Source organism: Diabrotica virgifera, chromosome 4 (genome assembly GCF_917563875.1).
Source record: "Diabrotica virgifera virgifera chromosome 4, PGI_DIABVI_V3a".
NCBI lineage: Eukaryota > Metazoa > Arthropoda > Insecta > Coleoptera > Chrysomelidae > Diabrotica > Diabrotica virgifera.
The window spans coordinates 69,554,454-69,567,421 of record NC_065446.1 but is presented as its reverse complement, the minus strand read 5'-3'; the positions used below and the strand labels follow the sequence as shown (position 1 = coordinate 69,567,421).

The 12,968-nt window shown below is 35.8% G+C and overlaps 1 long non-coding RNA gene across 1 annotated transcript; it reads right to left on the bottom strand.

The window, feature by feature from the left end:
* Nucleotides 1-11,346: 11,346 nt before the first annotated feature.
* On the bottom strand, nt 11,347-12,511 carry LOC114335828 (uncharacterized). The gene is made up of 2 exons (XR_003653319.2): nt 12,226-12,511; nt 11,347-11,923 (listed from the first exon to the last, which is right to left on the bottom strand). It is a non-coding gene; the product is annotated as an uncharacterized LOC114335828 (long non-coding RNA).
* Nucleotides 12,512-12,968: the final 457 nt, after the last annotated feature.

Sequence of the window (12,968 nt, the reverse complement as noted above, 5' to 3'; positions counted from 1 at the left end):
CTGTCAAAAGGACTGCACTGTATCTATGTATATAATTGTCCCAAAATTGTAGTTCCCCTAAGTTTCTGTTTTGTTTCAGTTATGACTACTTTGCTTATCGATATGACGATCTTTCAGATTGTTGTTTATTTCTTGTTCCTTTGCCCCTAATCTTCTACATCTCCAATTCTATTTTGTTCTAATTTAATCTTTAATCTATCTGTTATTCCAAATACTGCATATCTCATAATTAGCTACCATATTGATTCTTTGTACATACTGTAACACTCCTTATTTTTTATTTCTTTCTTAAAAAAATAATCAAAATAGTACATAGAGCACCTGCGTTAGGAAATAATCCAGGCGCTTGTGACTACATTCCACCCAATATTTTAGGTTCGGGAGCAGCATCTTTGTCCACTGTGCCACATGCTCCGTGTTGTTGAATTCTTCTTGCCATCTTTCAATTGTCCTTTCTCTTTCCTGTCTTCTCTCAGCCATAGTGAGCTCTAGGTTCCTTCTCTCATATAGTTCTTTTCTTTTCACTACCAATACATACAGCGGAACACATCCAGTGATGGTCCACAAGGCTGCAGCAAACACAGTCCTGTATCGCATGCCACCCGCAGCAGACTTGTTCTGTCCACTCGTGTCATGAGCCCCCTGTAGGCCTGTATCTCTACCGCTTCATTCCAGACTGGTGCCGCGTAGAAGACGATCGACTGCACAACACCGTGCAAAGCCCTCCTCCTTTCGGATTTGGGTCCCCCAATGTTGGGCATCAACCTCCCCAACGCAGCCGCACTGTTTGCAGCCTTCTAGGTCACCACACGCACGTGCTCCCCCCCCCCACTTTCCCTTCTGGTCCAACGTCACTCCTAGGTATTTTACGTGTTTCTTGGGTATTAGACACGCCCCTGCACATTGTAGTTCCACACTTTGCCTGTTCCTTTTCCCTGTCAAAATTATAGCTTCGGTCCTCTCTGCTGCGAATTTCAGTCCGTGCTGTATTGTATCATCCGTTTCTTCACAACGCCGCCTGCGTTTCGTACCCGGTATTTAAGATCTGGCTCGTCCCCCGCCACTACCAGCGAGGTCGTCCGCGAATGCGAAGCGAGTCGTACCCTCTCCATATCCACAGTTCATCATCCCGTCATATGCCAGGTTCCATAGCGTCGGGCCCAAGACAGATCCTTTCTCTACCATAATTCTTCTCTCAGACAGATAGTCCTCTACGACGTTCATCAGGTATCCAGGACATTCTCTCTCCCCCATTACCTTCATTACCTCGTTCCACTGCAGCGTATTGAATGCATTCCTAACATCGAACAACAACAGGGCCGCCCAACGGTGTTCATCTCCTCAATTGCGCAAAGTGTGGAATACACTCACCGTGCTTTACCCTTTACAAAAACCAAATTGCGCATAAGCGCCATAACAGACGGGCGACTGTGGCCTGCCACTCTGTGGATCGACAAAAGTAGTTTCCGATGATTGACCGTGGGTTCTTATGTGGAGTGGACATTGCATCACAGACGAGCGACTGTGGCCGGCCACAGTCGCTCGCATAAGAACCCACGGTAAACTACTTTTGTGGATCCACAGAGTGGCCGGCCACAGTTGCCTGTCTGTTATGGCGCTAAGTGCCAATGTAATTTTTCATTAATAGTTTTAAAGCATATTTTATGTTGAAACAAAGTAAAGGACCCGCTCTTTGGCGCTCGGCGCCCGTGTGCGCCGCACACCCTGCACAATAGGTAAAGCCGCCTCTGAATAGGGACTAGATTAGGTTAAAATAGGTACATAGTTACCTATTCTAACTTATGGGGCAGAGTGTTGACAAGTCACAGGAAAGGAAAGAAAAAATATAGAAGTAGCGGAAATGGACTACATATTTACGTATTATGGAAATGGAACACGTACTAAATGAGGAAATAAGACAACGGATAAAGAATGTATATTCCACGGATGACCAAATAGAAACAAAGAAATTGCTATGGTATGGCCATGTTATGAGAATGCTAGAGGAAAGATGGCCAAAAAGAGCATTAGGGGAAGTATGCCTGAGACGGCATACTGGGTGAGATGGCATATCACGCGTTTTTCGTAAACTATTCCAAATTTGGTGCCTAGTGTGACAGTTTTCAGTCCCTCAAGTTAAAATGTGTCAACATTGTTGAACTTATGCATGTTAGTTTTATTTTGACAGCAATAGCCTTTGGAATGTTAATTAAGTAGGACAAAATATTTATTGACTTTTTTTGTATCACTTTATAATTCGCGAGTCTTTACACCTGAGTTAAGTTTTTAAATTTTGTGATGTTCATTTACCTTATGCCTATCACGCCAGTATCGATTTATATCTTAAAAATGTGCTTAACAAAAATTAGGTTAAAAAAACGGTATGAATGCAATGTTGCCTGAGATGGCATAGTAAGCAGGTGGATTAGATGGCATATGTATGCCATCTCACCCTTATGCGTTTTTACACTGCATTAATTTTGTTATATGATTGAAGTTTGTCGTTACAGCTATGGGTCGTTTTAAGAGGAATTCGAACCGACAAAATCGATTCCGTCGATGTTGAGACAGGTGACGAGGAAAATGCTGCTTGCATTTTTTGTAATGGCCCCTTTTCATTATCTCGTTCTCGAAAAACCTGACTAAGATGTGCCAAATGACTAACCTTGCCAAATTTGTGGTAAGTGGTCATATTCCGAATGTGCCGGTGTACCCAAGACTACAAAAAAATTATTTGTGACTTATGAGTCGAGATTAGTGCCTTTATTTCAAGGGTATGCCATCTTACCCACATGTATGTGGGTGAGATGGCACATGTAATACTTTACAATTTATTTTTTCAGAAAAAAAAACTATAATATGTACCTTGTTAAAAAATAATGTTATTATGTAAATGTTCCTAGCACTGACTTTGATTTTTATTACATGTCTAACTCTATCGATTATCGATTACAAAACATTTAAAAGAAAGTATGCCGTCTAAGTCATATCTCCCCTAAGTTACACGCCTAAAAATAGAAGAGGAAGGCCTACAGAAACATGTAAGAAAGGCATAGAACAGTCTATGGAAGATAGAGCTATAGAAGAGAACGAGTGGATGGATAGAAAACGATGGAGAGCGAAATGTGGGATGCGGAGGAGACCGTAGGAACTCCACTGCTTATATATTTATAAATAACATTTATAAAAGTTGCTGAGTATCATAGTTTATATTTTATGGGAATAAACCAAAATAATTATCTATTTTATTGATGTCTCGACTTCCAGCTTGGAAATCCTAAAAAAACTTCACAAAACCGGTAGTCCTGCTCTGTTGGTGATCCAGTTGGGATTGGCGGTAGAACATCGTTAGGTTAAATCTTGGTATTTTATTTCTTAAGTTTTATGTTTATGTCAAAATATCTGGACTACTGCAATGCACCTGTAGTCAAAATATCAAACATGGAATCTGCCTTCGCAAATAAATTTGTATATCAACGCTTTACGCCTACTTCCAATACTCAATTTTCATTAATCTTTATTTATATTATGTCTGCAGCAGAATATCAAAAGTTAATTATGCATAATATCAAGATATTTTAGAAAACCGTATCTTAATCCTATTTTGGATAAATTCATTTGTGTTTGATTAGTATCGTTAAATTTCGAGAGGTAAACATTCTGAATAGCAAGAAGTTGTAACGATAAACTACCACAGAGAATTGAAATACTATTGTAAAATAATATTTCAATCAACTGTGATAGTTATCGTTTATGTCTTCTTCTTCTTCTTTAGGTGCCGTGTCTGTATTCAGACGTTGGCCGTCATCATGTTTACAATTTCCTGAAATCTCTCTCTATCGGCTGCTGCGCGAAATAATTCTTCTACTGTGCAGCCACACCATTGTCTAATATTACGCAGCCATGAAAGTTTCTTTCGACCAATCCATCTCTTTCCCTTCACTTTTCCTTGTATTATAAGGCGAAGCAGATGGTATTTTGTTCCTCGAATTACATGGCCGAAGCACTCCGTCTTTCTCCTCTTTATGATGCTTATGAGCAGACGCTCCGAACTCATCACCTGAAGAACATCCTCATTGGAAGTGTGCGAAACCCTCGATATCCCCAGTATTCGTCGATAGCACCACAATTCGAATGCTTCTATTTTGTTTAGCATTGTGGTTTTTAACGTCCATGTCTCACCAGTGGCGCACGTAGAATTTTTCTCTGGGTGGGGTTGGTTTAGGTATCAAAATTTTTTTGTATTGTTTGTGAAAGACAAGTTACACTATCCTATAGGCAAGGAAATAGCTTCAGAACAACATTAGGAAATAAACTTCTACTAAACACTTCTAACTTTTTCAAAGTAAGACGGATCGTTATGAAACCTTTTGCATTCAATTCGGGAGAGTTCTAGAAAAATTCTTGAATACTTGGCATGAGGGACAAATGAAAATTGCATTGTTGTAAGCGGAAAATGCATTTTCCAAAGTGCTTCTCAAAGTGTTCAAAAAATAAAAATTCACAACTGGAAAAATACCTAATCATGGAAATAAGTGCAATTTTTATACACCGGAGTTTTGAGGTCGCTGAACAGGAATATCGGGTCGGCGAAGCTATAAGAAGTACCTGGTGCCCGGTATCCCGGTAGGCACGTCGTCTCCTGGAGTTTTATGGACATTCATTTTATGAAAATCGTTGAAACTTGTTTTTCCGGGGTTATTGAGGTCGCTGAATACGAATATTGCTTCTGTGAAGCTGTATTAGGTACCTGGTGCCCGGTATCTATGACAACTCCTGGAATTTCATGAAAATTCGTTATGAAAATAGTTGAAATTTATTATCTCGCAGTTTTTGAGGTCGCTAAACACAAATATTGCCTCGAAGATGCTGTTTTAGGTACCTAGTGCCCCCGTACCTACGTCATCTCCTGGAGTTTTATAAAAATATTCGTTAGGTACCTAGTGCCCCCGTATCTACGTCATCTCCTGGAGCTTTATAAAAATATTGGTTAGGTACCTACTGCCCCCGTATCTACGTCATCTCCTGGAGCTTTATAAAAATATTCGTTATAAAAATAGTTGAAATTTATTTTCTCGAGATTTTCGAGGCCGCTGAACACGAATATTGCATGGAAGATGCTGAACGACGTACCTGGTGCCCGGTATCTACGTCGTTTCTTGGAGTTTTATGGAAATTAGTTATGAAATTCAACAGTGAGTAACAATAACAGTAAGTTATTTTAATTCAGAGCGCAAATTATGAAAAACGAAATAATTTGAAATATTTTTCAGCGTCAATAATAATTTTTTTAGATACAAAGATGTCAGAACCTCGAGTATATGATCAAAACTGCCAATTGCCTTAAAAACCCCGGAATAACAAATTTCAACAAATTGTATTACGAATTTTCATAAAATTCCCGGAGACGACGTAGATACAGCGCACCAGGTACTTCCTATAGCATCTTCGTTGCACGATTCGTGTTCCGCGATATCAAAACCCCAAGATAATAAATTTCAACTATTTTTATAACAAATTTCCATCAAGCTACAGGAGATGACGTAGTTACCGGGCAGCAGGTATCTCGTACAGCATCGCCGAAGTGTTCAGCGACCTCGACCAAAAATTTAGGGATAACAAGTTTCAACGATTTTCAGAATGAATTTCCATAAAACTCCAGGAGTCGACATGCATACTGGGATACCAGACACCAGGTACAGCCGGTTCCTAAAAAAACTGATACGACTCTTAGTAAGATTTGATCATGTTGAGCAGTGTATTTGATTGATCTGACATTATATTTATTATGACAGACAAATAATAAAATAAACAAACAACAAACAACTGATTACATATTATGTTAATTCATAAATTGTACTAATTATTAAGGTCTAAATGTTTATATTATTTTGAATTCCTGTATTTTATAAAGAGTATATAAATGATAGTTTTTACATCAAACAGATCACATAATTATTGTAAACGTGGATTATACAATAAAACAAATTAATATTCAATTCAGCCCTGTAACTTATTAAAATAAATATTATAGAAGTTTTCAGGGACTTTCAGCCCTCGGTAATAATGTAGTCTTTCATTCTGAGTTTAAATTTTTCAAAAATATTTATTACTTTTCTCAGAATTCGAAAAAAATTAATACAATTAAAATACATTGAGAATTTTGACATGCGTCACAATTTTGCATTAACCCAATGTAAAATTCTAAACTGTTGAATTCCAGCTTTTCTAATTATTTGACATCAAAAGATATTAGAAACTGTTTGTAGAGGATTGAAATCTGTATTAAAAACAAGTGTTAAAATTGGTCTACGTAATTAAATATATTCCAAATGTATTTTGTAAAATATTTATTTATTTAATCATGATATTTTGTAAAAATGTAATACATTTCAGTTTTCAGCCCAAACTTAGGCCACACATAATGCAATATTGTTCACATTTTTGAACTGTCAATATTTTTATTTTATCATCTATTGTTTAAAAACAATACAGTTGATAAGATACCCTCAGTTGCGGAGAAAGTATTAATAATAAAGATTAATAATAATAATAACCGTGGAACAGAATAAGCTATCTGACAAATTTTAAGATTTGGCAGTGACATTGACAGTATGTAAATATTAAGTATTTATCCTTCAAAATACACTGCTCAATTTTCTACAAAATACGCTTCAAGAGTCGTATCAGTTTTTTTTGGAACCAGGTGTACATCTTACAGCTTCGCCGACCCTATATTCCTGTTCAGCGACCTCAAAAACCCCCCGAATATGAAAATTGAACTCATTCCCCTGATTACTTTCCGAGTTGTGAATTTTTATTTTGTGAACATTTTGAGATGCACTTTGGAAAATGCATTTTCCGCATACAAGAATGCAATTTGCCTTTGTCCCTCACGCCAAGTGTTCAAGAATTTTTCCGAAGCTCTGTCAAATCGAATGCAAAAGGTTTCATAACGATTGAGGCGTTCTTTGCAAAAACCCCAGTTGTCATTTTTTTTTCGGAAATGGACTTATGCCATCTATGGATTGAAGGACTAATTACCTACGTTCCTTGCGTAAGAAACTTCCATTAAAATCACAGTAGTCCAAAATATAAGCGACAAAAATATAGGCGATTCCGCATAAACCCCATATGTCAAGCGCAATTCCCTTCAAAACCATAGTTGTTAATGACCCGTGTTGAGCTGGCCCCCCCCCCCACTTGCAAAAATTAAAAAACAAATAGCCCTGATTTATGAGCTATTTATGAGCTCTCATATTCCGCAAACTAAAAATTTTGAGCTCGTTCCACTGAGCAGGAATTTAATACCCTAGTGGGGGGGGCTGAGTCAGCCCCCCCCCACTACTTAAAAATAGGAATATTGAATCGGTTTTTGCGGCAGAATTACGAGCTATTTATGAGCTCTTGAAATTATATAGTTTTGATTTTTGAGCTCATCCCCTTCACCCCCAAACAACCCTTTAATTGATTTAACTTAAGAGAAAGATGCTGAGAAAACTTAAAATATATCGTATTGCGGATATAATTCCTATAGCTTATATACTCTAAGAATAAACTATTAAATCAAGGGCATTTCGATTATTGAGCTACAACCCCTTCGCAAGAAAACCACCCTATCTTCCCGGCTTAAGAGAAAGTTGTACTTAAAATGCGTTAAACTAATTATTTGGCGACTACATATCATTTAATAATTTATAAGCTTCCAAATTACGCGTATTTAGATCAGTAAATTGCAATTTATTTTGTATAGTGCAGTCACTGAAGGTAAAAATCAACGATTACCTTCAAGTTCGGTGAACCTTCATCGATATTCACAAAAAAAATGGTCAGTGGTTAGAGGATACGTCAAGAACCAAAGGTGACATGGTACCACCTTGCGCCTTTACCCTGAGGGTGGATACCGCCCCTTCTCGGGGGTGAAAATTATTTTATAAAAAATAACTGCACAAATCAATAAAAGAACAAATTAAAAGCAAAATTTATTATATAAAGTTAATAAAATAAGTCAATACTTTTTAAGTTATTAAAGATCAAAGATTTTAATTATTTGTGAAAAAAATGCATGTTTTGAAGAGGTTTTTTGTAAATCACTGAAAAACTGTAAGTTTTTACAAAAAAGTTAATAGTAGTTTAATTCGTATAGCTTATATTCTAAGAATAAACTCTTAAATCACGCACCTTTCGATTATATAGCTACAACCCCTTCGCAAGAAAACGACCCCATTTTCCCGGCTTAAGAGAGAGTTGTTCTTAAAATAATTTAAATTGATTATTTGGCGACTACATATCGTTTAATAATTTATTAGCTTGCAAAATATACGCATCTCAATTATTGAATTGCCATTTTCTTTCTATAGTGCAGTCACTGAAGGTAAAAATCAACTATTACCTTCGATTTCGGTAAATCTCCATTTATTTTCACGAATTGACAATAACAACTTGGGGTTTTAGCCTGGGGTATATGTCACCCCTTCTCGGCAGTGAAAATTACTTTATTAAAAATAACCCCACAAATCGAGAGAGGGACAAATTTTAAGCAAAATTTGTTATATAATGTGATTAAAATAAATCAATACTTTTTGAGTTATTAAAGATCAAATATTTTAATTTTTGGAAAGAAAATGCATGAGCGATTTTTCATAAATGTCTCAAAAACTGTAAGTTTTTACAAAAAAGTTTTCATCACTAAAATTGAAGCTAATAAAAAATATAATAAATTGCTTACTTGAAAAACCTTTAATGTTAATTTTAAGTAAGTTATTGGTAATTAAATGTATATTTTTTTCCGCGACTGTTCAAATCTAAGGGCTCAAGCTTAAATAACGGGAAAAAGATGCATTTTATAACACTTAGGTACTAAATACTTGTCAAAGTACTTAGAAATACCCAACAAAAATAAGATCCAGAAAAAGTTGATAGTATCAAAATCCGCTCACGAATTTTCGTGAAAATGAATGGAGATTTACCGAAATCGAAGGTCATAGTTGATTTTTACCTTCAGTGACTGCACTATAGAAAGAAAATGGCAATTCAATAATTGAGATGCGTATATTTTGCGAGCTCATAAATTATTAAGCAATATATAGTCGACAAATAATTAATATAAATTATTTTAACTACAACCCTCTCTTAAGCCGGGAATATGGGATGGTTTTCTTGCGAAGGGGTTGTAGTTCAATAATCGAAAGGCGCGTGATTTTAGAGTTTATTCTTAGAATATAAGCTATACGAATTAAACTACTATTAACTTGTTTGTAAAAACTTACAGTTTTTCAGTGATTTACAAAAAACCTCTTCAAAACATGCATTTTTTTCACAAATAATTAAAATCTTTGATCTTTAATAACTTAAAAAGTATTGACTTATTTTATTAACTTTATAAAATAAATTTTGCTTTTAATTTGTTCTTTTATTGATTTGTGCAATTATTTTTTATAAAATAATTTTCACCCCCGAGAAGGGGCGGTATCCACCCTCAGGGTAAAGGCGCAAGGTGGTACCATGTCACCTTTGTTTCTTGACGTATCCTCTAACCACTGACCAATTTTCGTGAAAATCGATGAAGGTTCACCGAAATTGAAGGTAATCGTTGATTTTTACCTTCAGTGACTGCACTATACAAAATAAATTGCAATTTACTGATCTAAATGCGCGTAATTTGGAAGCTTATAAATTATTAAATGATATGTAGTCGCCAAATAATTAGTTTAACGCATTTTAAGTAAATACAACTTTCTCTTAAGCCGGGAAGATAGGGTGGTTTTCTTGCGAAGGGGTTGTAGCTCAATAATCGAAATGCCCTTGATTTAATAGTTTATTCTTAGAGTATATAAGCTATAGGAATTATATCCGCAATACGATATATTTTAAGTTTTCTCAGCATCTTTCTCTTAAGTTAAATCAATTAAAGGGTTGTTTGGGGGTGAAGGGGATGAGCTCAAAAATCGAAACTATATATTTTCAAGAGCTCATAAATAGCTCGTAATTCTGCCGCAAAAACCGATTCAATATTCCTATTTTTAAGTAGTGGGGGGGGGCTGACTCAGCCCCCCCCCCCCACTAGGGTATTGAATTCCTGCTCAGTGGAACGAGCTCAAAATTTTTAGTTTGCGGAATATGAGAGCTCATAAATAGCTCATAAATCAGGGCTATTTGTTTTTTAATTTTTGCAAGTGGGGGGGGCCAGCTCAACACGGGTTTGTTAATGACTGCGTTCACCAGATGCAAACACATTCACAAATGTTTGCGCTTTGATTCTAAACTTGTTGACAGCGAACTGAACGGTTGGTTGTTTAGGTTAAAATTTGACATTTTGCTTGCTTGGTTTGAACGTAACCTAAAATAAATTTTCTCAATAAATACGTTTTTGAATTTATTTTTTTTATTAAAGGAAAAAAGAAAATTTATATAATAGATAATAACGTAGCAGAATGTCTTCAGTAGCCTTTATTTTATATATAAAACCCTTATCAATATATTTTACAATATATACAATTTAAATTCCCGCCATATTTCAACACGTTTGCAAAGTTCAACTTAAATATCTTATGTTTGCAAAAATGGCGACCGCTTTCCAAACATGTTTGACGTTAGCAAGTCGTTCAGAACCATAAAGCGCAAACTGATTGCCAACGTTTGCATCTGGTGAACGCGCCCAATGACTATTGGTGTTTTTGCGGGAAACTTTATAGCTTGGCTGTCAGTAGGTTTTTATACGTCAAAGTTCCTTCGAATAGTTGTGTTGTGTGATTTTATAAGTAAACACCATTTTTCGTTCATTTTTTATTTTGGTTTATTACTATAAATATCGTTTTTCCTATAAATTAATGAAAAATTCCTGCAAAAACCCCATATGTCAAATTAATAAATGTCCTTCATAAATAAACAAAAGGAAAAATAATGTTATTTATATTGTAAAGTGTGTATAATCATCAAAATAATAAATCACCAATTTGAGAATTTCCGTAAACTTAATACGGTTCAATTAAATAACTTTTTTTTAAATATCTTCAAAGTTGTAAATAATGACAACTTGTTTTTTTGCAAAGAACGCGAACGCCTCGATTGGTCTTACTTTAAAAAAGTTAGGTGTTTTAGAAGAAGAGTTAGGCGATTTTAGTGCGTTATTTCCTCGCCTACTACTATTTTTTATATGCTCTGGGAGGGGTTTTAACCCCCAAAACCCCCCCTTGGGTGCGCCACTGTGTCTCACAACAATACAATAGGATATACCACACATAACATTTCAGTTATTATCGTTTATGCCAGCCTAGCTCAATTTCTTTGGGTTGTGAGTATATATGAACGATGAAAATTTAGATGGAGGCAAATAAAAACAATAAGTTAACTAATCAGGTTTATTTTTCGTTAAAGACACAATAAAATAATGTATTATCAAATCAAAGATATCAAGACCTTGCCGAAAGCTAAAGTGAGCACCATACTCCCGGCGAAGTTGATCGAAGTTAAGCAAGTACGAGAGTGAAGACAGCCACTTCTTGCAACTTTGCTTCGCTTCGTTCTACTTCCGTTCTCTGTCGGTTTTACGCATCCGAGTCAAAGGGATCGAAGTCGGTATCGCACCGCTTGAATGTGTTCCTCGTGAAGTTGAACGAGTGTGTAGTGATGGGTACTTGGACTTCGGTCAACTTTGCCGCAGTAACTTCGCCGAGAGTGTGGTGACAGTTCAGATTATACTTATGGCACTTTTTATCTGTCGGTAGCTTCTAGATGTTTGCTGCTGGTTGATTGCAGACCTGGGCTTAGATGTTGTGGCCTCAGGTCCCTGCAGTTGTAGTTGGTGGTGTTCAGTCGATGTTCAGATTTCAGATGCATCGCCTGCGATGTTGGAGGTTCCACGCTTCAGGAAGTCCTCCCGAAAAGAGAAGGGTTGCTCAGTAGTTTTATTTCTTCCAAAAAACTAGAATACATAATGTATATCAGACATCAAGAATAATTGAAAGGGCTACTTGCCATTCTTCAGGAAATAATCAGAAACATTATAGCGGTGGCAAGGAAGAAATTAAATAGAATTATTAGTAATAATAATAGTTAAATTTTTGTATGATTCCTACATGCATATAAACAAATTGAATATACCCCTATCATAAAATCGAACATGTGCTATGAAACAGTTAGGTTAAATAGGAAGAAATGGTTAAAAGAACTATGAATATTGAATATTAAGCTTACAACAAAAAGTTGTACAGTATAAACACTTACCCCAATTAAGAAAGTCTGTTGCAAAGGCGGATCCAGAGAGGGGGGAGGGGGCCATGCCCTCCGGGACCCCGAGCCCCCCGGGACCCCGTGCCCCCCCGGGACCCCGAGCCCCCCCGGAAATAATAATTTTTGCATTTTTAGAATGATTTCTGAGGTGAAAATTGAAACGTCAAAATAAAGTATTGTCAACTGAAAACTGAAATTGTGGTTAATTTTCATTAAAGTAATAAATAATAAATAAAATGTGTTACATATATTTTCTAAAATTAGTTAGCTACTACATATGTTTAATATGGGTAATTAATTTATGTACATATAATCAAAGAATTGAAATTAATTTATACAAACTAGAAACTGGAACATTGCATTGGTCTACTTAACATTTAAAATCAAGATCAATACCCCGTTATTATCATTTAATTATGAGCTGATGTACATAATAAAATAGCTTATTTAAGTAAATTATTACACACGAAATTATGGAACTATAATACCGTATATTTATTCACTACATAGAAATGAGAAATATGTCAGAGTATGAACTGGAATTTAAGTACTTCCGTCATCAGTCATAGGGTACAAAAAAGAAATACGTTGGCGGTTCATAATGTCCAGATCACCTATGGCAAAACAAACTCACCAAAATATTGGAAGACACAAAAAGAAAACAAGGTTTGAACATTTAATTTTTTAATTTTTCTGAGCACCTTTCTTTCCCAGATTCCAGGTATGTACTCTTTTTT